Consider the following 26,432-nt stretch of genomic DNA (forward strand, 5'->3'; position numbering starts at 1 on the left):
GCATGAAAAAAGTCTGTGCTGGAGCTGAAAAATCAATATGCAAAAGTTTAAAAGGCGAGAGGAGATTGGATAATAATATATTAAGGATGGAATAACAAATAAAGTGAATAATGAAACAATAACAAAAATAGTAGACAAAGAAGATCACACGCAGGTGGAGGGAAGTACTGGGTTATGGGGGAAGGAGGTGACGGGATTAATTGAAATTGTTAGAGATTGGTATAGGATTTAAGATATTTAAATCTTCATAAAGATTCTATAAGGAAAGCAGAAAGCAGCAAGAAATATCAAGTAAAGTTATTGGAGAGGAGATCAGTGTAAATGAAAACATGAGACATGGTTTTGTTAAATGTGATTTTATTTTGGAGTTGTATGTTTGTTTTGGAGTTGTTTGTTGTAAAGAGTGTATATTATGTGAATAAAATAATAAAGGTGAAAAGTTAAAGAAACAGGGAAGATCTCCATACCTGGAGCCAGGAGCATCAAGAGGAGGACGACAACAGAGAGGAGGCAGAAGATCTTCATGGCTGGAGGTTGGTGGGAATCCTGGAGGTACCAGGAGCCAAGTGGAAGAGGTCCCCCTATTTATAGGTGGATGGAGGACTGTTGAAACCCTGTGGGAAGCCAAATGCCTTTTACAGGATAGATGTTGCAAGCCCTGCAGGACAGAAGAAGATGAGAAGAGCAGTCCGGATTTCAGTAATGTTCTTGTGCAAAACCATATATGGAAGAATGACCGGCAAAGAGAGGGAATTGGGTTGTTTCTAAAATGGTGCCCAATTCCTTCTTGAAGGAATTTTCCAAGAATGCATTGAGATTACAGATATTTTATTTCTTGGAGGAGAGCGCTATCCGGGCTACTGGCCATCGTGGCTACGTTCTCCCTCCGTTGTTGGTCTCTGAACTCCAGTTCTCAGAATCAGAAGCAAGGGGGTTGCTGTTGCTCCCAAATTTTGTTTCCGTTGGCTTCTGGTTATTCCTGTGAGAACAAGATACTTGAATCTTGTAGGCCATTGGCCTGATCCAGCAAAGTTCTTCTAATGCCCTTTGCATAGTTAAAATTAATTCAGATGATGCATTTGTAAAAGAGGTCCTTCACAGCACACTCTTAAAGTATTTACTTTGCTCCTTCAGACATAGTGGTAGCTGCCACCTTAGATGGGTTTGAAAAGGCCTTCCCTGTAGGATACGGGTGGCTGCTGGTCACAACTGTGGCCCTAAGTGCCATTTCCAGGAAGAGGCAGGAAGAAGCCATCATGGCAAGTTGCCATTGAAAGGCAGACCAAGTCATGAGTTTGTCCAATCTGCTTTTAAAGCCATGCAACTGGCTGGTCATCACTGCCTCTTGTTGAAGTGAGTTCCGTAGTTTAACTATAAGCTGAATGAAAAGGTCCTTTCAAGACACTCAGCTTCACCCGATGTCCCCATCAAACTCCTCTATGAATCCACCTTACCTCCCATAATGAAACACCTGTGTTTCTACCACCTGTCCCCACACCCAACCTGCCCCACTCATTCAGCTGCTCGACAGCCTTGGCATTACAGTGATCAGAGTGTCATTGCCCAACCAAGCACAGCCAGGGCGAAGGGTGTCTCTGATGTTCCCATATATATTCATGGAAACAGCATGTGAAAGTGAATTTCATCCAGGGAAATTGCCCTGCCAAAATCTGCAGATCAGGCAAAATTACATACAGACATGTTATCGGGAGAAAACCACACAGAAATGCTGATGAGTTTTCTTGGGGAGTGTGTTGTTCTTAAAAGCAAACTGAAATGGAAAAACTCAGCTGCAGCTTGGAAAAGGAGACACTGGAAGAAACCAAAATTGACCAAATTGGCCAATGCTCTCGTTTTTGCTTCTGTTTTCAGATTGTTCTGTATTTTAGTGGTTGGATCGATGTTGCTTCTATCCTTTGAGCAAATATTTTGTGGACAGAATAAAGCAGGGCATGCGTTTTATAAATGGGAATGAGTATATTTCCAGATACAGATAGGTAGCCGTGTTGGTCTGCCATAGTCTGAAGAAGTGTGCATGCACACGAAAGCTCACGCCAAGAACTAACTTAGTTGGTCTTTAAGGTGCTACTGGAAGGAATTTTTTTATTTTGACTATATTTCCAGAGTTAGGTGTGTGTGGTTCCCAGGTGTTTTGGTTACAAGCATGCTTATTTAGGGGCACTTTTGAGCCTGCTCATTCCAACACCCTAAATTGGTCCCTGTAGTTCACTGCCAGCCATTGCATTGCTTTCAGGACCAGTGTCACAAATTCCCACTGGCTTGTCCAAGATGTAGTGATGTCCCCAAAACTGGAGGATTTTAAGAGAGGATTAGACCAATTCCTGGAGGGGAGGGTGAGCACAGCCCAAGGGACTTCCCAGACAGCCTCCACCAGTTCCCACCCAAGAAAACGAAGAAAGGAAATGTCAAGTATGGCAGAAAGTGAGAGCGGCTATCTTGAAGTCACTGTTGGGATGCGGACCAAAGGGGGAAGACGGAAAGAGGACTGGATATTATCTATGGAAAAATATTAGAACAAGAAAATAATCATAACAGGCTGCAAAAATACTCAGCAGTATATTTTCTGGGGGATGTGAGTGGCATTATGGTGTAAACCACTGAGACTTGGGCTTGCCAATCGGAAGGTCGGCGGTTCGAATCCCCGCGACGGGGTGAGCTCCCATTGCTCGGTCCCTGCTCCTGCCAACCTAGCAGTTCAAAAGCACGTCAAAGTGCAAGTAGATAAATAGGTACCGCTCCGGCGGAAAGGTAAATGGCGTTTCCGTGCACTGCTCTGGTTTCACCAGAAATGGCTTAGTCCTGCTGGCCACATGACCCAGAAAAACTGTCTGCGGACAAACACCGGCTCCCTCGGCCAGTAAAGTGAGATGAGCGTCACAACCCCAGAGTCGTTTGTGATTGCACTTAACTGTCAGAGGTCCTTTACCTTTACTTTTATCTTTTTCTTATGAATTTATGTATGACTGAAACATAGTATGTGTTGACGATGAGATATAACAGGAAAGCCAAAAAACAAAGGTGGTGGACTCTCCTTCAGTGAAGCCCTTTAAGCAGAGATTCAATGTCCACCTGTCAGGGATTCTTAAGTTTGGACTAGATGACTCTCGGGGTTCCTTCCAACTCTACAATTCCAGGATTCTACAATAAATGCCATTTTGCTCCATTTTGACCTGGCATTGCTGTCCCCAACTCTCACCAACCTCCCCCCCCCACCTCCTTCTGATCTGGGCCAATTCCCAATTCCACTGTGTTTCACGGAAGCAGCTGCCTGTTACTTCACACACCTTTGCTGCCTGTGGACATTTGATGATCATGGAGCAATATTTGTCTGACTTGGAGCCAGACATGGTGAGGAAACAGAACTCAGCGGTGAGACCACAGGCTCCCCACCTTGCCTGCGGCATCTTGCACTTCAGCCTCTCAGGAAAGGATGCTGAAGACGTCCCATGTCTGTGTAGGTTCCAAAAGATCAGCAGATGCCCTGGAAGTTTCACAGGACAGTACACAGCACAGACGAACAGCTCACGATATTGCAGTAATACTCCTCCCCCAGAATAACATGAGACTGTGACCCTCGCTTTTGAGCCCCCATCTCTCTCCCACGGACACATAAATTCACAACAGTGCACACAATTTCATACCAATGCCTGCCATTGCTAACAATATCAAAACAAAGTGTTGCTTCAGCACCACAAGTAAAATGCAAACAGCACACACATTCAGACCATTCGGAAAAAGAGAGTTAAACCTGCCCTTTCTTTGGAAAAATGGATATGGAGTCTGATTGAGGGCTTGGAAGGGCAATGGGACAGTTAGGGGCTGGAATGATTGGGTGGTTTCCAAGGCTGCTGTCCTGTTCAGGCAAGAGATTTCTACTTGGTATAGGACATTTCCTCCTCTCTCCTGAAGACTCCCCCCAGGCACCTCAAAACCTGCTCTAAAGATTGGAATGACTCTCCAGATCAGATTCCAGGTGGTTCTTGGGTCAGAGATGGTTTCCTCACCACTGTCCAGGGAGAGGAGAGGAATCGGAAGTCAATTTGTGAATTTGGAGACAAGCCATTGAGTTGCAGATGGTGGAGGGAAAGCCCAGGTGGAAATGATGGTATGAGATGTGGCTCTGAAGGACTTTGCATGAGAAGAGCCCTGAAACAGACCAGCCCAAAGGCCTGTCTAGTCCAGCACCCCTTGCTCTCTCCCACAAGCTCACACTCTCCTTTGTAAACCAATGAGAGGCTGTTGTGACAAACAAGCAGTATAGAAGTGCAAAAACTCCCACCAGCCTCACATGTGTCATGAACACTACTGCCCAAGGTATAAGAGCTCCAGAGGAGTAGAGAAGCAGCCAACAAAAGAGAGGCTCGCATTCTTCCCAGAGAGCTGTGAAGGGTAGTTTATCATCTCCACCTCACTGTGAGAATGACAGGAATGCAGAGAGTGTGCTAGAGAGAATATCAGTGACTTCCCTTCTTCTCTATCCATGGTTCATTTTGCATAGCATAAATCCCAGTATATTTTATATAAACTAAACCATTCAGTATTTTATTATTACATCCATCAAAACTTACTTACACTGTTGAATTTATCTTAATGCAGCCAACGTTTTCAAGTGCACACAATTTCCTCTCATATAGTCAATAAATATTTTCCAATCTTCTTTAAACTAATGTTTTCTTGTTCTCTTATTCTGTACGTTAGATCTGCAAGCTGCCGCATATTCCACTAGCTTAAGCTACCATTCTTCTTTGGTTAGGACCTTGCTCATTTTTAAAAAAACACGGGCCGTCGTATATAGGTTATACAGAGGTTATACAGGTATAACCTCTCTCTCTTTTTTAACACCTTCAGGTGTCAAAGAAGAAGATATGTCTCTTCTCCCCTCCCCCCACTATTTGTACTCCAAATATGGAAAAGAAAAGGAATGACCTCAAAAGGATGCTTAAAAATCACACTTTCGTTCTTCAATGGATTGCTTGCCAGTGAGGTCCTCTTTGTGTTTTTGCCAGGGAAATGGGGGACACTAAATTCAGTTGGCAATTAAAGGACTGCCCAGCTAATTTGCACTTTCCACAACAGAAAGTGAACCAGAACAGAATCATCCTTCCAAATTGTCTCTTCGTTGAGTTTTCCAAGGCTGGTGTCCAGTCGCGCCATGGGTACCCGAAACCACACAGCGGGGTACCATTGATAACTCACAAGGAACAACCTTTCAAAGTCATCTGTGTGCTGTGAAGGATCTTTTACAAATGTATTATCTGAAGAAACTTTAACTCTGCAAAGGGTATAAGGAGATCCCTGCTGGATCAGACCAGCAGCCTACAAGAGTCAAATGGTAATAAGAAGGCTACCAGAAACACACATATGGGAAACAGTCATGGACTCACTTGTGATAGTGAGCAACTGGAGTTCAGAGACTGAAGCAGTGGAGGGAAAAGAGAGCCCTGGGGGCCAGGAGCCCTGATAGCCCTCTCCTCCAAGAATGTGCTTTTCCTCTATTAACTTCATGGTAAACTCAATGCATAGCTGGGAAATTAATTCTCCAATGCCATAGTTTCAGAAACAACTCTCTCTGCTTCTCTTTGTCAGTCAGTGACACTAGCCTGGTTTGTGGTCATTCTTCCGTATGTGGTTTTGCACAAGAGCATTACTAAAATCCAGACAGCAATTCTCATCTTCTTCTGCCCCACAGGGATTGTGACATCTATGCTGTGAAAGACATTTGGCTTCCCACAAGGTTTCATCAGTCCTCCATCCACCTATAAGTAGGGGGACCTCTCCTTCCCCAGACAACTGCTCTTCCACTTGGCTTCAGGCATCTCCAGAACTCCCACCAACCTCCAGCCATGAAGATCTTCTGCCTCCTCTCTCTCGCCTTCCTCCTCCTGATGCTGGTGGCTCCAGGTATGGCCTTCTTCTCAGATGATTCTTCTCTGAGCTCCACAGCTTTTAAAACCTGCCTCTGAATACCACTTGCAAAGATTCCCAAAGGGATGGGTGGGGAATTCTCTTGCCCCCTGTTGCCCTTGAGAGCTTCCCAAATGGGGCATCTGATTGGCCACTGTGAGACCAGGTTGATGAGTCCCCTTTGGCCTGATCCAGCAGCCAAGCTCTTGGGATCTGATTGCCATTCCAAGCCTAAAATATGGAATCTGATCCAAAGAAGCTGTTGCTATAAAATCTGTAATAACACATTTCAGTGCAATCAGCTTTGTAGTGGGGAAGAGAGTGGGCCAGTTTCCTGGGCAAGAGAACTTCTCTCTCCAAGGTTGCTAGTGGCCCCCAGGGAAGCCAGTGACTCTGACAAAGGTTTTCAACCACCTTGGCTCAAACCTCCTGCTGAAGGCGCAGGTGGGAGGGGGAGCGGCTCACTCTCCATCCCAGACCCCTTCCCTGCATTCATCCTGCACCAGCCTCCCCCAACCTGGTGCCCTCCAGATGTCCTGGCTTGCAGGATTGTTGAGGAACAAAGGATGGAAGGTGTAGAAGGCCAGTCCTGGAAGTGGAGCAGCCTTCTCAGGTAGATCCTCTCCTTGGTACCTGTTCTCCCTCTCTTAGTTTGCTTTTCTCTTCGCTTTCCCTTACAGATTTCACCGGAGCTCAGCGTCCCACCCAGGATTGCCAGAACAATGGGGGCAGCTGCAGAAAAACCTGCAACAAAGGCGAGAAAGAGATTGGGAAGTGTTCGGGAGACAGGCGTTGCTGCAAGCGCAGCTAAGGTGAGTTATAGGCAAAACCATACCTGTGTCTGGAAATACGTCTGTGGCATCTCAAAGAGACACGACCCCAAAGGCCTGAGAGTTACAGCTCTGCTTCTCCCCCCTGTATTTGACCCTTAACAGCCACGGAGTGGAGGGGTGGCGCTTGCTAGATTCTCCCAAATGCCAAATTCATTGTTTTGAGTTTGGACCTTGAGTTTGGACGCTGTTGACATTGGGAGCCACTTGGAGATCAGCCTTGGTCAACCAGGTGGCCACCAGATGTTTTGGAGGATATCTCCCATCAGCTCCAGAAAGTGCATGGAGCCGTTTGGTTTTGGGATGGTGACCTCTCCTGACTTCTGAACATCCAGCAGAAAGTTTGAGCTGAACCCCACTCCTCCACCATGTGAAACCCCAATTCCGATAGCATTTGGCTCTTTGGTCTTCAGGGGGGTCCCTGGCCTGTTTTAAGCACCCTCCCACCAATATTCATGGTGTTTCCTCTCTTTTTCATTTAACTCTACAGGAGACCCATCACGCTTCACCTCTGATGAAAGGAAGACCATCCCGCTTCTTCTCTGGAGATGCAGCTGCCTTGACTGCACCTCTGCAGAAACCTCTCTGCTCACTGCTGCTGCTGCTGCTGCTGAGGGCACTCCTGGGAAGGATCCATCCCTGCCCAATCCTTTCTGCCTGTTTACTCCAGAGCAAGTCCTGCTGTGCTCAGTGAGGCTGGCATCTTTGTAACTGGGTTTAGGATTGGATACGCCTGCTCATTTGCTTTAGCTTTTCCTTTCAATAAATGCTTGCATTGGAAACCTCTGTGTGGTGGTGCCTTCTATGAAAAGGGACGCTGGGTTGGGGTGGGGGCTCTGCCTGTTCCTCTCCATGTTGTGATTTTTTCTTTGTTTCTGGAGTACTAGCAGGTGCTTCTGTGCTACACACTGGAATTGGAAATTGGCCCAGATCTGAAGGAGGTTGAGGGGGCAGTTGGTGGGAGCGGGGAGAATCAGTGCTAGACACATCCCCTTCCAGGTCAAAATGGAGCAAGATTGCAATTATTATCAGAGAATCCTAGAATTATAGAGTTGGAAGGTAGCCTGAGGGTCAACTGGTCCAAGTTAAAGAATCTCTGACAGGTGGCGATCCTATCTCTGCTTAAAATTCTCCACTGAAGGAGGGTCCACCACCTTCTGAGGGAGTCCATTATCTTTCCTTCAAAAAGATCTTCCCAGAGTTCAGTCGGAATCTCCATTCATGGGACTTGAATCCATTGATTTGGAGCCTACCTTCCAGAGAAGGAGAAAACTAGCTTGCTCCATCTTTCACGTGACAGCCCTTAAGATATTTGAAGATGGCTCTCATATCTCCTCTCAGTCTCCTCTTCTCCAGGCTAAACCTACCCAGCTCCATCAACCATTCCTCATATGGCTAATCTTGGTCCCCCTCCTTTGCACACCTTCCTGGCAACAATCCTATGAGGTAGGCTAGGCTGAAAGATATTGACTGGCCCAGGGTCACCCAGTGAGCTTCATGGCTAGGTGGGAATTAAAATCCTGGTCTTCCACTCCAGGGAAGCAATGCTAAACACATCCCCTTCCAGGTCAAAAGGGAGCAAAATTAGAGAATCCAGAACTGTAAAGTTGGAATGGTCCCTGTGGGTCTTCTAGTCCAAGCTAAAGAACTTTGAATTGGACCCAATTGAAAGTGCTGGTTTTGACCTACAAAGGCTGAAATGACTCAGGACTGCAGTAGCTCAAGGACCTCTCCCTACTCCCATTGTTGATGTTGCTTTTTCTCAGGGGATGGATCCCTTTGTAGGTCTGAGAGCTCATAACTGCCCAGCTTCCTCTGCCCCTAGCTCTGAGCATTCTGGGCTTGGTGTCAGCTGCCCTTTGCAAAGGCAGCCTTCAGAAACTTAAGGAAGGAGATTGTTTGGAATTCCATCTCCCATAAACAGGGTCGTAAGAATTCAAAGGTGTCATAAATAAAACGAATGTTCCTAAGTGCACAAGGTAAGCACACACACATATAAGTAGAATCATAGAATCATAGAATCATAGAATCATAGAGTTGGAAGAGACCACAAGGGCCATCGAGCCCAACCCCCTGCCAAGCAGGAAACACCATCAGAGCACTCCTGACATATGGTTGTCAAGCCTCTGCTTAAAGACCTCCAAAGAAGGAGACTCCACCACACTCCTTGGCAGCAAATTCCACTGTCGAACAACTCTTACTGTCAGGAAGTTCTTCCTAATGTTTAGGTGGAATCTTCTTTCTTGTAGTTTGGATCCATTGCTCCGTGTCCGCTTCTCTGGAGCAGCAGAAAACAACCTTTCTCCCTCCTCTATGTGACATCCTTTTATATATTTGAACATGGCTATCATATCACCCCTTAACCTCCTCTTCTCCAGGCTAAACATGCCCAGCTCCCTTAGCCGTTCCTCATAAGGCATCGTTTCCAGGCCTTGGACCATTTTGGTTGCCCTCCATGTCTGGAAGAGTGCAGGAGAGCAATCCAGAAGCCATGTTGAGTCTTATTGACCCCAAATATTGCTCTGCAGAAGGATGTATCTCGGAGAAAGCTTCAAATCCTGTTTTAAGGGGATATTTTATGTACAGTATGAATAGGGTAGACCTGTGAAGTGGTTTAAAGAACTAAGGCATTTACCATCTCAAAAGAATGGCTCAGAATGGCAGGATAAATCAGCTCTCCTCTATATTGGAGGATGGCGTTGCGCACTGGCAGCCGAGCCTCAAAGTCTTCCGGCATGGGGGTGAGTTCCATAGATGAACCGGGGGGAGAAGGACGTCCCTTTCTCTGTCCTGAAGCTTCCGCCATTCAGCTGCATTGGTTGTCCCCAAGTCCTGGGGTTCTGAGAGAGGGAGGAAACTTTTTGCAATCCACTTTCCTTGGCAGGGAGAAGAGGGGAGAGGAACCTCACAGAGCGTTTGAGAAAGCCACTGGGTGAAGCACCCACCTCCCTGGAAAGAGGGGGGAAGGTTGGGGTGAATCGTGAGAGGAGGGGGAAGGGCTCGGGGGCAAGCTGTGAGTGGAAGGAGTGGGTGAGGTAGGGAGGGAGGGAGGGGAGGTTGGTCTGATATGGGTGAAGGGAGACCAGTTGAGGAGGGAGCTGGGGTGGATCCCATATGAATTAGCATATCAGAGTTGGCACCACCAATGACTAGAAAAAGAGAGAGGAGGGCCGCCGAGAGAGCAAATGTCATCATTTTTGTTATGTACTGAGTTGAATAGGATCCAAACTGCAGCAGTCTGATTGGTCCTAGAACAATAGGATCCAGAATGCAGCAGTATGATTGTTCCGCAGGAGCCACCCAATCCAACTCTGGGTGGAAGTGAATCTGCAACCTGATTGGCCTACAGGAGAATCCCATAATTAGCCAATCACGTGGGGCCCATTGTGTAAATAATGTATATAAAGCAGACCTTTCAGGGGAACTTCCATTCCTCACTACTCTGAGCTGAATAAAGAGCATGAAATCCACAATCGACTCCGAGTATATTTCAGTTTTAAAACTGCAGGGGGCAGGAGCACATCAATATCATCATAGCAACACAACCTTGGTCTTTGGCTGGTCCTTGGCACATGACCCTCAGAGATTGCAGCATCCATCCTGCAAACAAGGGTTGGCATCCCACAAGATTTCAACAGTCCTCCAGGCACCTATAAGTAGAGGGAGCTCTCTGTCCCCAGTCAATTGCACTTCCATTTGGCTTCTGATATCTCCAGGATTCCCACCAACCTCCAGCCATGAAGATCTTCCACCTCCTGCTGTTGGTGGCTCCAGGTATGGCCTTCTTCTCAGACATTTATTCTCCGAACTTCACATCTCTCAGCTTTCCTCATTTTAAACCTGCCTCTGAATGTTTACTTGCAGGGAATCCATAAGGGATGAGCGTTGGGTTCCCTTGCCCTCTGTCCTCCTTGAGAGCTTCCCCAATGGGTCATCTGGTTGCCCCTGCAAGAAGAGGGACTAGATGGGGCCCCTTTGGCCTGAACCAGCAGCCAGTCTCTCCTTATGATCTTCTTGCCATGCTAATCCTAAAACATGGAATCTAATCTAAATAAGTGGCTGCTTTAAAATCTTTCATCTTTGCAGTGGGGCAGAGAGTGAGCCAGTTTCCTGGGCAAGGGGGCATTTCTCTCCAGTGGCTCTGACACGCTTTCCCTTCCGCCTTGGCTTAAATCAGGCATGTCCAACAGGTCAATCGTGATCTCCCCCCTAAAAGAAGCTGGACAACAATGGGTAGATCACTGCCATTTTTTTTATACTGAGAGTGGATCACAGTCGCTTGGGAGTTCGACATGCCTGGCTTAGACCATCTGCTAAAGCTTCAGGTGGGAGGGGAATGATCTCACTCTCCAGCCCAGACCCTTTCCCTGCATTCCTCCTGCACCAGCTGTCCCCAACCTGGTGCCCCCCTGATATCCCAGGCAGCGGGGCCTTTGGGGAAGGTGTGGAAAGTGCAGAAGGCCAGGCCTTGGGGGGAGGGGCAAAGCAGGCTTCAAAGGGCTTTTTCCCCCTTCCAGATTTCACCGAAGCCCAAAATTTTGAACCGCAATGTGTCCGTAGGGGAGGGAGATGCAAGTATTTCAGCTGCGGCATCAAGGAAAGAGGAATTGGATGGTGTTCGAGAGACAAACTTTGTTGCCGTTGAGGTGAGTTATATGGAAATGTTTATGGTGCCCAGGGCTGAAGAAAATGGGTTCCAGAACAGTAGAGGGAGCTGGGTATGTTTAGCCTGGAAAAGGAGAGGAGACTTTTTCTCTCCTGTTTTGGAGGGTAAGACACAAAGCAAGATTCAGACTAAAGAAGGACTTTCTGAGGGAGGGTAAGAGTTGTTCAACAGAGGAATGATCTACCCCAGAAGGTGGTGGACTCTCCTTCCTTGGTTCCAGTTACAGATAGGTAGCCGTGTTGGTCTGCCATAGTCAAAATAAAAAATATTCCTTCTAGTAGCACCTTAAAGACCAACTAAGTTAGTTCTTGGTATGAGCTTTCGTGTGCATGCACACTTCTTCAGATACACAGATATACCTGTGTATCTGAAGAAGTGTGCATGCACACGAAAGCTCATACCAAGAACTAACTTAGTTGGTCTTTAAGGTGCTACTAGAAGGAATCTCTTTCCTTGGGATCTTTTAAGCAAAGGTTTGATGGCCATTCATCAAGGATTCTTTAGTTGTGATTTGAACCTTGCCTGGGGTTGGAGTAGATGACCCTTTGGGGTTACTTCCAGTGCTACAGTTCTGCAGTTCTGAGCTGTGCACTTTGGGAGGCCTGGTTGGGGCTTTGCAATCTCATCTACCTTTCCTCTGTTTATTGTCCTAACCAAGAGCTGCCCCAACCTACAAGGAGCATGTGAGTGAGTTGTACCCTCGTCATTCCTCCTTTTAAAACAGGCAGGGCTGGGAGAGACCCCTGCTGGGAACCCTGCTGAGATCACTGAGCTTGATGGACCAATGGATGGAAGACAGCTTCCGATGTCAGACGTGGGCCTGTGTCCCAGGACGCCACCCCCCTCCTTTGGGGCAGGGACAAAAACCGACATTTCTACTCCTCTGTGTACAATAAACTTCCATGTTTGCCATTCATAAATATGACAGTGTTTCTCTTTCATACCTTTGGCCACCAGGAACCTGACAGTGTTTCATTTATGGCCAGAGCTGGATCTAGGGAACGGCTGTAGCTGATCCTTTCAAATATGGGGAACGAGCTGTTGTGCTCCCCCCAGCATGAAACCTGGAATCTCCAGTATCAAGTCATGTCTGGGAAGCTTTACCTTCCAGATGCAACTCCCACCAGTGGCCAATGGTCAGGGGTCATGAAATATACTCAGAGTCGCAAAGTGATTTCATGCTCTTTATTCAGCTCATAGTGGTGAGGAGGAATGAATGAATGTCCCCTCAAAGTATCTGCTTTATATACATTATTTACACAATGGGCTGCACATGATTGGTTAATTCTGGAATTCTACTGTAAGCCAATCAGGTTGTGGATTCACTTATATCTGGAGCATGATTGGGTGGTTCCTGCCAACCAATCATACTGCTACATTGTTCTTGGACCAATCAGACTGCTGCATTCTGAATCCTATTGTTCTAGGACCAATCCGACTGCTGCAATTTGGATCCTATTGTTCTAGGACCAATCAGACTGCTGCAGTTTGGATCCTATTCAACTCAGTACATAACAGGTCAGATCCTGAGTTCTTATCCAAGCAACATCTATATCAAGCGATCTGACACTTCTTCTTCCTTTTAAACCTAGACCAGATTTTCACACACACCCCAAGCCACTGCCTCATTTGCTTATGATCCAGCCCAAAGAAGCATTCTGCGGAACTCAAAAGCTTGGTTATTTTTTGGTGACCTGTGGTCAGTCCAGTAAAGTTATTGGCTTACATTAAATATTGTATTTTAGTCCATGGTGGTATGATTAAGATTCTGATTCTGATTTGTATACCACCCATCAATCGTAGATTTTGGGGCAGTTCACAAAATAAAAATACAGTACAAGATAAAAAACACAAAATGTGCCCTTAATTTATCTAATTGTTGGTTTAATCTTAAATTTTTATCTTGTTACTAGAGCCTCCACAATTCATTTCAATGTCATCAACATTCAGAAATTTTACAGTATTTCTGCAAATAAATTTTAAATTTCCCCCAATCTTCTTCCACTTGAATTTGCTGAACCAACCTTTAAAAGGGATACAAGAATGGGAGATGTGAGGAAGTCAGGAAAATAAGTGAATTTAAGATATAAAATAAGAAAGAGGGAATTTTTGTGTTTTTTGTATATGTGTTTTTTCTTTTTATTATTAGTTTTTTAATGAATGTATTTTTGTATTTTTGTGCTTAATGTCTGTATTGTTGCATTTTGTAGTATGTATTGTGTGTTTTTATATCTTTTTTTTGTCCCTGTCCCTGTATTTTTTCTTCTATTGTTAAAACCTAATAAAAAAAATTATAAAAAAACAAAACACAAAATGTGTCATAAACAAACATACATACAAACAAACAGACAAACAAACAAACAAACAAACCAATGTCCCCCCAAACCACACTAGGGGCATCATTCAATCACAGAAAATGCCTATACTTCTGTTGACACCCTCTGGACATCTTGTGGAGGAGGAACACAAAGAATGGCCTCAGATGATGATTCCAGAGTCTCTGTAGGGTCACGTGGGGAGAGGGGATCCCTGAGGAAATTAGGTATAATGAAATAGAAGCAAGAAAGGAGGGGGAGGAGAGCACCACATGCATCAAATCTTGAGAGTTTTGTGAGTGTCACCCAGATGATGGGGTAGAAGAACTCACCTGAAGGGCCTCACCTGTCCAGGGATGACCACAAGGTTCGGGCAGCTTCCAACCCATCTTTCCTTAAGAAGATATGATAGCCATCTTCAAAACAAACCCCCAAACCACCCTGCGGACATCGTTCCATCACAGAAAAGGTCCACCTTTCCTTGAGAAGATATAATAGCCACCTTCAAATTCAAATATCTCAAGGGCTTTCACACAGAAGATCATAGAACCATAGAACCATAGAACCATAGAACCATACAACCATACAACCATAGAATCATAGAATCATAGAATCATAGAATCATAGAATCATAGAATCATAGAGTTGGAAGAGACCACAAGGGCCATCAAGTCCAACCCCCTGCCAAGCAGGAAACACCATCAGAGCACTCCTGACATATGGTTGTCAAGCCTCTGCTTAAAGACCTCCAAAGAAGGAGACTCCACCACACTCCTTGGCAGCAAATTCCACTGTCGAACAGCTCTTACTGTCAGGAAGTTCTTCCTGATGTTTAGGTGGAATCTTCTTTCTTGTAGTTTGGATCCATTGCTCCGAGCAAGCTTGTTTTCTGCTGCTCCAGGGCCCAAACCAATGTCTTCAACTTACAAGAAAGGAGATTCTGACTAAACATTTGGAAAAACTTTCTGACAGTAACAGCTACAGTGGTACCTCGGGTTACATACGCTTCAGGTTACATACGCTTCAGGTTACATACTCTGCTAACCCAGAAATAGTACCTCGGGTTAAGAACTTTGCTTCAGGAGGAGAACAGAAATCGTGCTCCGGCAGCACGGCAGCAGCAAGAGGCACCATTAGCTAAAGTGGTGCTTCAGGTGAAGAACAGTTTCAGGTTAAGTACGGACCTCCGGAACGAATTAAGTACTTGACCTGAGGTACCACTGTATTTGACAGTGGAACAGTCTCCCTCAGGAGGTTGTGGTTTCTCCTTCCTTGGAGGTTTTTAAGCAGAGGTTGGATGGCCATCTGTTTGTGGATGCTTCAGCTGAGATTCCTGCATTGCAGGGGACCTGACTAGATGACCCTGTGTGTCCCTTCCAACTGTACAAATCCATAATTCTATAAGACAGGGATGGGGATCCTAGGGGTTCTCCAGACAACGTGGAAGATACCTCTGGCTGCACATCACAACGCCTTTGTTCTCCCTCCATTGTCATGGCAGGAGACTGTGGGAAGATGGAGCACTCTTGGGCTGTGGTCCTGTTTGTGGGCATCTGGTTGGCCACTATCAGAACAACCAAGGAGGTTGGCAGGAGCTCAGACCTTCCCCTGCCCTATTTCAGGATATTGGACACATGGAGGAATCTCCATGGAATCCTAACCACATGTCCTGTCTTGGCCTCTCTGTCTTTTTGCATTTAAGTGTTTCACACATTATATATTAGAGTCCAACAGAAAACAAGACCCAGCACACGTTTTCACAAAATGGACCAACACAAAGGTTTCCAATGCTTGCATTTATTAAAAAGAAGAAGCTAAAGCATTTTTGCAGGAAAACCAAATCCTAGCTCCAATCCCGAGCCCACTTACTAAGGAGTCAGGCCCCACAGGCCACAGTGGGCTTACTCATGAGTAGACAGGCAGACAGGACGGCTCCCTCTTGACTCCTTCCCAGCATTGCCTTCAGCAGCACCAAGCAAAGCGGTTTCTTCCCCAGCAGAGATGGGGGTGCAGTCGAGGCAGCTGCACATCAGAGGAGAGCAGGGTGGTCTTCCTTTCACCAGAGGTCTTGACTGGAGATCTGCAGAGTTACCCCCCTGTGAGAGGAGGAAACACTGTTAAAATGGGTGTTGGTGGTGGTTCTGAAAACCCAAACCAGTGACACGGAGGGTTTGTTGCAGACCTCCGGCTAAATGTGGGTGGGGTGTTTTGGGGGTGTCTCATTCCTGACCTCAAGCCCTCCTATCTACACCCCTCATCACCATAGCTGTCAACTTTCAGATTTGAAAATAAGGGATCAGCAGCATCACCTGTCCCGGGGGCAGTCTACGGGATATCTAAGAATCTGGGATAGCAGCAGGAAGCAGCGGGAATAAGGAAATTTCCCGCAAAAAAGGGAAGGTTGACAGCTATGATCATCACATGACCTTGTAGCCTGGGGCTGCTGGGAGTTGTAGTCCTCAGTTGGTAGAACATGAGACTCTTAATCTTAAGGGTTGCCAAAGCTTGGTCTGCTTGCTTTTGGAGTTCTCTTTTCTCAGCTCCTGGAGAGAAAGTACTACAAGGGCAGGGGCATTCTCAAAACCATGACCTGGAACATGGAACTGAGCAGGTGGAGAGAATCTAACAGACATGCAATAGTTTTCAGGATCTGGTTAGTGACTAATGGCTAATACTTTGAATTCTGGCAGCATGAGATGGGATTGGGACCTTATGATGGAGACATTCTGTGGGAAGGGAAGGACAGAAGGCAGTACATTGGAGGACTCAATGAAAGGCTCTGGAAGGAGATTCCTATTAAACCTCTGGAAGGAATTTCTGATGGTAAGAGCTGATAGATAGAGGAACAGTCTCCATCAGGAGATGGTGGACTCTCTTTCCTTGGAGGGCCATCTGTCAGGAATGCTTTACCTGACATCCCCTCCAATTCTGCAAACCTATGTTTCTGTAATAGAGGAACTGGAGCAGGTAGGTAGTGAGGTTGAATCCTGACAAGACAGAAGTACTGTTTTGGGGGGACAGGAGGCGGGCAGATGTGGAGGACTCCCTGGTCCTGAATGGGGCAACTGTGCCCCTGAAGGAGCAGGTGCGCAGCCTGGGAGTCATTCTGGACTCACAGCTGTCCATGGAGGCGCAGGTCACTTCTGTGTCCAGGGCAGCTGTCTACCAGCTCCATCTGGTAGGCAGGATGAGACCCTATCTGCCTGCGGACTGCCTCGCCAGAGTGGTGCATGCTCTAGTTATCTCCCGCTTAGACTACTGCAATGCGCTCTACATGGGGCTACCTTTGAAGGTGACCCAGAAACTACAACTAATACAGAATGCGGCAGCTAGACTGGTGACTGGGAGACCACATAACACTGGTCTTGAAAGACCTACATTGGCTCCCAGGACATTTCCGAGCACAATTCAAAGTGTTGGGGCTGACCTTGAAAGCCCTAAACGGCCTTGGCCCAGTATAACTGAAGGAGCATCTCCACCTCCATCATTCTGCCCGGACACTGAGGTCCAGCACCGAGGGCCTTCTGGCGGTTCCCTCAATGTGAGAAGCAAAGCTACAGGAAACCAGGCAGAGGGCCTTCTCGGTAGTGGCGCCCGCCCTGTGGAACGCCCTTCCAGCAGATGTCAAAGAGAACAACAACTACCAGACTTTTAGAAGACATCTGGAGGCAGCCCTCTTTAGGGAAGCTTTTAATGTTTAATAGGTTATTTTAGTGTATTTTAGTGTTTTGTTGGAAGCCGCCAAGAGTGGCTGGGGAAACCCAGTCAGATGGGTGGGGTATAAATAATAAATTTATTATTATTATTATTATTATTATTATTATTATTATTATTATTATTATTGACAATAGTTTTTTTCATAGCCGAAGGCTTGGGAGAAGAGGAATGTATTTTCCTGGCACCTAAATGAGCAGAACTGGCCTTCTGGGGAACAGCATTTCAAAAACTCGGAGCCACCACAGAAAAGACCTCGTCTCGCAGTGCCGCCCTCCAGAGTTGCCCAGAGTGTATAAATAAATTATTATTATTATTATTATTATTATTATTATTATTATTATTATTATTATTATTATTATTATTATTCAGATGCAGACTCAGTCTCAATGTGTGATGAGCCACGTTCAGATTTCTGAAGCAGTTCAGGCTGAATTGTTGTGGTAGCACCCCCACTCCCCCTGACACCCTCAGCTCCAATATTTAGCAGAAGGCCTGAATTGCATTGCATGGAGGTGGACAGGATGAACCCCTTGGGTCCCCTCCAAGTCTACAATTCTATTCTATGATTCTAAGGGAGACCTTAGTGCACTTTGGCCTTCGCAATCTCATCTACACTTTTACGATACGATACAATATCTTTATTGTCATTGTCCCATACGGAACAACGAAATTGAAAATCTACATAAAACATTCAAACCCCCCTAAAAACTCTGAAACCCCATTTTTAAAATACAATATACTATAGAGACTCCTTATGTTGCATTTAGAACCAGAATTGCATTTGCGTAGAAACTGTTTCTCAGGCGGCTAGTCCTGGTCTTTATAACCCTGTACCTTCTTCCAGAAGGCAGAAGCTGAAAGAGATCATTTCCGGGGTGCGTACTATCCTGCGCTATCTCTGCAGCTTTCTTGTGGCACCTGACAGCCTAGATTTGATCTAATCTGGTTTATTTAATTCTATTTTAACTGTCAGCAACCCCAGGAGAGGACAAATTTGAGCAGAACACTTAACCCCTTACCCTCCAGCCGTTGCAAAGGATGGGTTTCCTTTCCAGGCTAGGAGGAGTTGTGACTGGGGGCTCTGTCTCTCTTTGAGACACAGTTATAACTTGATCTAACTCACCTTAACGACAGCAAACTTTGACTCCTGTGCATCTACCAATCTGTTTTTTGCCTTTCCAGCACCTAAGATAGTGGCAGCTTCCCTTGAGACGGCGACATCTCTCATCGAGATTTTGGGCTCCGGTGAAATCTGGGGGAGGAGAAAGAACCATTTGAAGCCTGCCCTGCACCCCCAGAACTGACCTTCTACACCTTCACTTCTTCTTCCCTGGTAACCTTGCTAGGCAAGAAACCTGGAGGGGGGCACATTGGGGGAGGCTGGTGCAGGATGAATGGAGGGAAAGGGTCTGGGGTGGAGAGAGAGACCCTTTCCCTCCCGCCTGCACCTTCAGCAAAAGAGCTGAGCCAAGGTGGTCAGGAAGGCTGCGTCAGAGAGACTGGCTACAAGAAATCCCTACCATTGCGGAGTGGCAGACGAAAATGATGAACTATGCGGAGATAGCCAAGCTGACTGGCAGGATTCGGGATCAGGATGATCAGAGATTCCAGGAAAGTTGGAGTAAATTTACTGTGTAACTAAAGGATAATTGTAAAACCTTAAAAACACTGGCAGGACTGAAATAACTGCTACAATGTAAAGACAGATAAGAGGTTGAATACTAAAATACGCGATTTAAGAGAATAAGGGATACCTGTTGAAGGGAAGAAGGGAAGTTGCAAGCTCAGCAGAGCTAAAAGTATATATGTGGTTTGATGTATTGTATAAGACTGTGTTAAGAAAATAATAAAAAATTATTTGGGGGGAGAGAGAGACTGGCTTCCCTTTGTTAAGTACTTAATTCCTTCCGGAGGTCCGTATTTAACCTGAAACTGTTCTTAACCTGAAGCACCACTTTATTTAATGGGGCCTCCTGCTGCTGCCACGCCGCCGGAGCCCAATTTTTGTTTTCATCCTGAAGCAAAGTTCTTAATCTGAAGCACTATTTCTGGGTTAGCGGAGTCTTTAACCTGAAGCGTATGTAACCTGAAGCGTATGTAACCTGAGGTACCACTGTATTAAACATCTTAAAGCAATTCCTATGGATGATATTTCATGTTGCAAGATTAGTATTACAGTGGGATCATAGAAAGAGCCTGATTTCTGGATCGAGCCAAAGGACACACATTGCTCTTCAAGTGGCCGACCAGATGCCCCATTTGGGAAGATCTCAAGGAGGACAGAAGGGCAAAGGAATTCTCCACCCATCCCTTTGGGGTTCCCTGCAGCTAGAAATTCAGAGGCAGGTTTAAAATGAATAAAGTTGAGAACTGTGGAGCTGCTCAGAGAAGAAGCAGCTGAGAAGAAGGCCATACCTGGAGCCAGGAGCATCAAGAAGAGGATGGCAACAGAGAGGAGGCAGAAGATCTTCATGGCTGGAGGTTGGTGGGAATCATGGAGGTACCAGGAGCCAAGTGGAGGTGCAATTGACTGGGGAAGAGAAGTCCCCCTACTTATAGGTTGCTGGAGGACTGATGAAATCTTGTGGGATGCCAACCGTCGTTTGCAGGATGGATGTGGCAAGCTCTGAGGGGCATGTGCCAAGGACCAGCCAAAGACCACAAAATCTTAGACTCATAGAGTTTCAGCGTTGGAAGGTACCCCAAGAGTCATCTAGTCCAACCCCTGCAATACCTGAAGGATCCTGTATACCTGAAGGTCCTATGTACCTGAAGGAGCGTCTCCACCCCCATCATTCAGCCTGGACACTGAGATCCAGCGCCGAGGGCCTTCCGGCAGTTCCCTCATTGTGAGAAGTGAGTCTACAGGGAACCAGACAGAGGGCCTTCTCGGTAGTGGCGCCCGCCCTGTGGGACACCCTCCCATCAGATGTCAAAGAGATAAATAATTACCTGACATTCAGAAGACATCTTAAGGCGGCCCTGTTCAGGGAAGTTTTTAATATGTAACGCTGTACTGTTTTTAACACTGACTGGGAGCCGCCCAGAGTGGCTGGGGAAACTCAGCCAGATGGGCGGGGTATAAATAATAAATTATTATTATTATTATTATTATTATTATTATTATTATTATTATTATTATTATTATTACTGCAATGCAGGAATCTCTGACTGGTGCCCATCCAAGCTCTGCTTCAGATCCTCCTGCGATGGAGAGAGCCCATCATCTTCTGAAGGGGTCCGTTCCACTGTGGAACAACTCAGATATTCCTAATGTTTAGTTGGAATCTACTTTCTTGCCATTTAATCTGTTGTTTGGGATCCTCCCCTCTGGAGCAGGGAGAAAACAAACCTGCTCCATCCTCTATATGACAGACTTAGAGATATGGCTATCATTTCTTCTCTCTCTCTCCCCAACTCCCTCAATCATGTTACTATTATTATTACAGTGGTACCTCTAGTTATGAACTTAATTAGTTCTGGAGGTCCGTTCTTAACCAGAAACTGTTCTTAACTAGAGGCGTGCTTTCGCTGATGGGGCCTCTTGCTGCTGCGGCGGCGGCGGCACACCATTTCCATTCTCATCCTGGGGCAAAGTTCTCAACTTGAGGTAATTCTTCCAGGTTAGCAGAGTTTGTAAGCTGAGGCGTTAACAACTGTCTTTTCATCAGATTTGCAAAATCATAGTTTCCAACTGCCCCGAAGATTCCAGAACTCCCACTTGCTCCTAATGTAGATTTTAACTCACCCCTTCTTCCCTCAGTAGGGGGTGGGTGGGGGTTGGAAAACACCATTTTGTGGTTTGCCTCAGGTATTCAAATGTCTTGGGCCGGTCCTGTCAACAAGGCTCTCCATCCCTACTTCTCCCTCATCGCCCACTTCTTCTTTCTCCATGCCCCTCCAACCTTTCAAGTGTTGAAATTCCTCTCTGAGTGTAACATTGTCTGGAGAACTCCAGACTCAGCTTCCCTGTTTTCTTTAGGAAGGGGGTGTCCATAGATGACCGAAGAAGAAGAAGAAGAAGAAGAAGAAGAAGAAGAAGAAGAAGAGTTTGGATTTGATATCCCGCTTTATCACTACCCAAAGGAGTCTCAAAGCGGCTAACATTCTCCTTTCCCTTCCTCCCCCACAACAAACACTCTGTGAGGTGAGTGGGGCTAAGAGACTTCAGAGAAGTGGGACTAGCCCAAGGTCACCCAGCAGCTGCATGTGGAGGAGCAGAGATGCGAACCCAGTTCCCCAGATTACAAATCTACCGCTCTTAACCACTACACCACACTGGTATAATAATAATAATAATAATAATAATAATAATAATAATAATAATAATACAACAATTTATTATTTATTATTTAGGGCTTTAAAGGTCAGCACCAACACTTTGAATTGTGCTCGGTAACGTACTGGGAACCAATGTAGGTCTTTCAGGACTGGCGTTATATGGTCTCAGCAGCCACAACCAGTCAACAATCTAGCTGCCACATTCTGGATTAGTTGTAGTTTCTGGCTCACCTTCAAAGGTAGCCCCACGTGGAGCACATTGCAGTAGTCCAAGCGTGAGATAACTAGAGCATGCACCACTCTGGCAAGACAGTCTGAGGGCAGATAGGGTCTCAGCCTGTGTAGCAGGTGGAGCTGGGAGCAGCTGCCCTGGACACAGAATTGACCTGTGCCTCCATGGACAGCTGTGAATCCAAAATGACTCCAAGGCTACACACCTGGTCCTTCAGGGGCACAGTTACCCCATTCAGGACCAGGGAGTCCTCCACACCAGCCCGCCCCCTGTCCCCCAAGAACAGTACTTCTGTCTTGTCAGGATTCAACCTCAATTCACTAGCCTCCATCCATCCTCCAACCACCTCCAGGCACTCACACAGGACCTTCACCGCCTTCACTGGTTTCGATTTAAAAGGGAGGTAGAGCTGGGTATCGTCCACATATTGATGGACACCCAGCCCAACCCCCCAGATGATCTCTCCCAGCAGCTTTATGTAGATGTTTAAAAGCATGGGGAAGAGGACGGAACCCTGAGGCACCCCACAAGTGAAGTCCCAAGGGTCTGAACACTCTTCCCCTCTCCACTTTCTGGACACAGCCCAGGAGGAAGGAGCGGAACCACTGTATATCAGTGCTCCCAGCTCCCAACCCCTCTAGATGGTCCAGAAGGATGTTATGGTCAATGGTGTCAAAAGCCGCTGAGAGATCCAGCAGAACTAGGAAACAGCTTTCACCTTTGTTCCTAGCCCACTGGAGATCATCAACCAGCGTGACCAAGGCAGTTTCAGTCCCATGATGAGCCTTAACCCCGATTGGAAGGGATCCAAATGGTCCAGATCCTCTAGGAGTGCCTGGAGTTGTTCAGCAACCACCTGCTCAATCACCTTGCCCAAGAATGGATTTTTTTTTTTATAAAAATGATATTTATTACTTTTCGAACAATTTCAACACAACACAAACAAACAAACAAAAGAAAAAAAGAACAATACAAATACAATACAAAAACACTACATACAAAACAAAACAAAAACAAACAAAAACAATTTAAAAACACCTCAAACATTTTCAATATCTTATCTTTCATTCGCTTATTTCCAACGACCTCCTCACACCTCCCTTTTTGTATTCCACTTCTATTTATTGTTTCAGCAATTCCTTTCCATCTTCCTCTGTTTTCTATCCTATAATTATCTTAACACATTCTTGCCTTATTTTTTCCTTTAATTTTCTATTAATCTATTTATACTTAATTCCTTATAACATTTCTACTAAAGCCATATAACTTCATTCCAACATTCTTCTAACATTCATTAATTTTACAATATTTCTATAAATAGTCTTTAAACTTTTTCCAGTCTTCTTCCCCCGACTCTTCTCCCTGGTCTCAGATCTTGCCAGTCATTTCCGCCAATTCCATATAGTCCATCAACTTCATCTGCCATTATGCAACACTTCAGTGCTTTCAAGAAGCAACCATTCTCTCAGCCAGCAAAAAGCAGATGGTTCACAACAAAGTTTAGGGGTCTGGCAGGGCAAGTCCACCTCCTTCTTTGGCATCCGTCAATATCTTAAATTTTACTCGTGGCTTCCTGCCCTGCCAATCAAATCTAGAGACGTCCCTCTGCCACCTCCTGAAACAATCCATCCCATCCAAAGCTTGCAATGTTTGAAACAAAAGCAACATCCCCGACAACACAGCAACCCTCATCCCCACCACAGCAACTCGGCCCAACAATAACAACTTCAGATTTGCCCATATTTCCAAATTCCCCTTCTCTTCAATCCAACGTCCTTCACAGTTATCCTTGAATAAATTCACATTTCTGGCGGTCATACTAACCCCCAAATACCTCTCTTTCTCAACCGATGTTAGTCCTGTCTCCTCCTGAAACTCTGTCAAGTTTTCCTTTTCCTCAGGTAGGGCTCTGATCCTCAAATTCATCTGTTTCTCTTTAAGTTCAATCATAACAAATGTCAGCTTATGTTCATCAAGTTGTCCTTGTATGGATGGGACTCTCTCTCTCTCCAGTTGTATTGCTTTACATTCAGCAGCAAGGGTTTTCTCCTTGACTTCATCCGCAGTTTGCCGTATCAAAGTAGATTCCTGTATCAATTTCTGGATGGTTTCTGTATTGGTATTCACCTTTTGTCCCAGATTATTTAAACTTTCTACCATTAAGTCTATTTTAATGTTTGCAGCATCCACTTTCACATTTATCACGTCTGTTTTCTTGTGAAGCTGTTCCAGCGAATCGTTTATTTTCACTAATACGACCGCTAAGGCCTCTTCTGTCGACATTCTGTCTGTTTTTTCCTTTCCATTTGCCATAACACTTAAGAGACTCAAGGTCAATCCCAGAGTCTCACAATTCTTTATCTTGCAGCTGGAAATTCCCCTAGCCCAGCTCCTGTAGAGCAACCAATTTCAAAAGCTTCCACTAGGGGAAAACAGTTTCTATTTGTATTAGTCAGTACTGTCCTCTTTTAAACAATGTTCCAATAATCCAAATCTAGTTTCAGTTTTCAGTTACTTTTACTCCTCTTTAAAAGCAGCCGGAGACAGTAGAAACAATGTATTCTCTTATTTAGCTACCTGTCAATGAACGTTCTAAACGCTGTCAATTAATATTCCAAAAGAAATCAATCCTGCTAGCAGCCTGTTTCCAGGGTCTGAGCGTTGGTATTTTAACTCTCTTGACTCTCTCCTACAGGCATATTCAGTCCACCACTTCCCCCCCTCTTCTCCTGTCTCCAAAGGGGGGGGGGTTAGTTCTTTGCCGATGGAGATTTAGTCTTTTTACAAAAGGGTTTCCAAGACTTCAGCTTGCAGGCACATTGCTTTAATTTATTTACAAAAGGGGAGGTGGACTTCCTGTATTGAACCTCCCTGTTTCGATGCCAAATTAAACGTTTAAAAATCCAATTCTCCCACTTCTTTTTTTTAAAAAAAATAATATTTATTAATAGTTTCAGAATTATAGAAAGAAAGAAAAAAAGAAAAAAGAAAAAACAACACTACAATGCATAAAAAAGAAGAGAAAACGCAAAAACCACCACAACAATACAGCAAAAAGATAAAAAAAGAAAAAAGGAAGGGAAAAAAACACAAATCCCAAATTACATATCTTTAACTCCCATTTGCTTGTTTCATTGACCTCCTCACACCTCCCTTTTTGTATTCTAATTTAATTAGTTATTTCAGCAAATTCTTTCCATCTTTCTCAATTTTTGTTGAAAAAAATTATCTTAACAATTTAACCTAATAATTAACTCAACACATCCTTTCCATCTTTCCCCATATTCTGTTATTCAAATTACCTTAATTTATTTAACCTTATCTTACCATAAAATACCTTAAAGCTTGAATCTTAATTCTCAAATATACATAACTCCTGATATCATTTCTGTTAGAGTCATATAGTTTCATTCCAACATTTTCCCTAATATTCATTGATTTTAAGCTAATTCCCTAAATAAAAAAATTTCTTTATAAATTTTCTTCCAATCTTCATCCAACGTCTCTTCTTCCTGGTCTCGAGTCATGTCAGTCCTTACTGTCCATTCCATCTAGTCCGTCAACCTGGAAGTCTTATGTCCGAGGCCCTTAACTCTCTTCCATGTCCCTTCTGCAGATTTTCTTCTTTTTGTTTATACTTGCCCTTTTCCTTGTCTTTTGTTGGTCTCTTTCTTAATTTCTTTCCTTTCTCATTGAGGAGTAGGTCTCTGGGGGGTTCCAACCCAAAATTGTCTCCATCTCCCTTCATCAAACCCGCCCATTCCCCACAGTCCCATTCCCCACAGTCATTGATGTAATCCAAAAAGTATTTAAAAGCATATTTCAAGGTCTCTCCACAGTTAGGAACCTCCTCAGCTCCAGACTCCCCCTGGCCCGCTCCAACTTCAATCTTCAATGACAGCGGCTTATGCTCCTGTAGGGCCTCGGGTCTCTCCATTCGTATTATTTGAGGTGCAACCGCATCCTCCTCCATTATCTTCTGCACTTGCCCAGTCAGTACAGGTTCATGAGTTGGTCCCTGAATGGTTTCTGTATCAATGTTCCGTGTTTGTCCACAGTTATTAACCACAACAGTCATCAAGTCCATTTTCTCATTCATCAAATCCATCTTCTCGTGCATCTGTTCCAGCAAGGCACTTGTCTTGCATAAAGCAAGCACCCAATCTTCCTCCCAGCTCATCTTTAGTCAAGGTCAGAAAAGACTGGTCCCACGATCTTAATCTCACAGCTGTTGAGTCCTCAAGTATTCTACAGCAACAATTTAACAAGCTCCCTCTAGAGGAGACAATTTCTATTTGTATCCTTTTTTTTTTAAGGCAAGTCCAACAAAGGAAAATTACTTTCATTTTTCAGATATTTTTCAGATATTTTGTTTCTTTAGAATGCAAAAAGCAACATTGGAATCAGTTTATTTCTCTTCTTTAGCTATCTGTCAAAGTATTCCATTGACAGTCAATTAACCTTTC

The 26,432-nt window shown here is 45.1% G+C and overlaps 1 protein-coding gene and 1 long non-coding RNA gene across 3 annotated transcripts in view; one reads left to right on the forward strand and one right to left on the reverse strand.

Moving 5' to 3' along the window:
• FBXO16 (F-box protein 16) overlaps nt 1-26,432 on the forward strand; it is an 810,609-nt gene that overhangs the window by 740,857 nt on the left and 43,320 nt on the right. The gene's annotated exons all lie outside the window — the stretch shown is intronic.
• Nucleotides 15,518-20,186, reverse strand: LOC310702945. Its single transcript, XR_014523823.1, has 3 exons — nt 19,869-20,186; nt 18,577-18,705; nt 15,518-15,832 (listed from the first exon to the last, which is right to left on the reverse strand). It is a non-coding gene; the product is annotated as an uncharacterized lncRNA (long non-coding RNA).

Source organism: Podarcis liolepis (assembly GCF_965112155.1).
Source record: "Podarcis liolepis genome assembly, chromosome: 3".
Classification (NCBI taxonomy): Eukaryota; Metazoa; Chordata; class Lepidosauria; order Squamata; family Lacertidae; genus Podarcis; species Podarcis liolepis.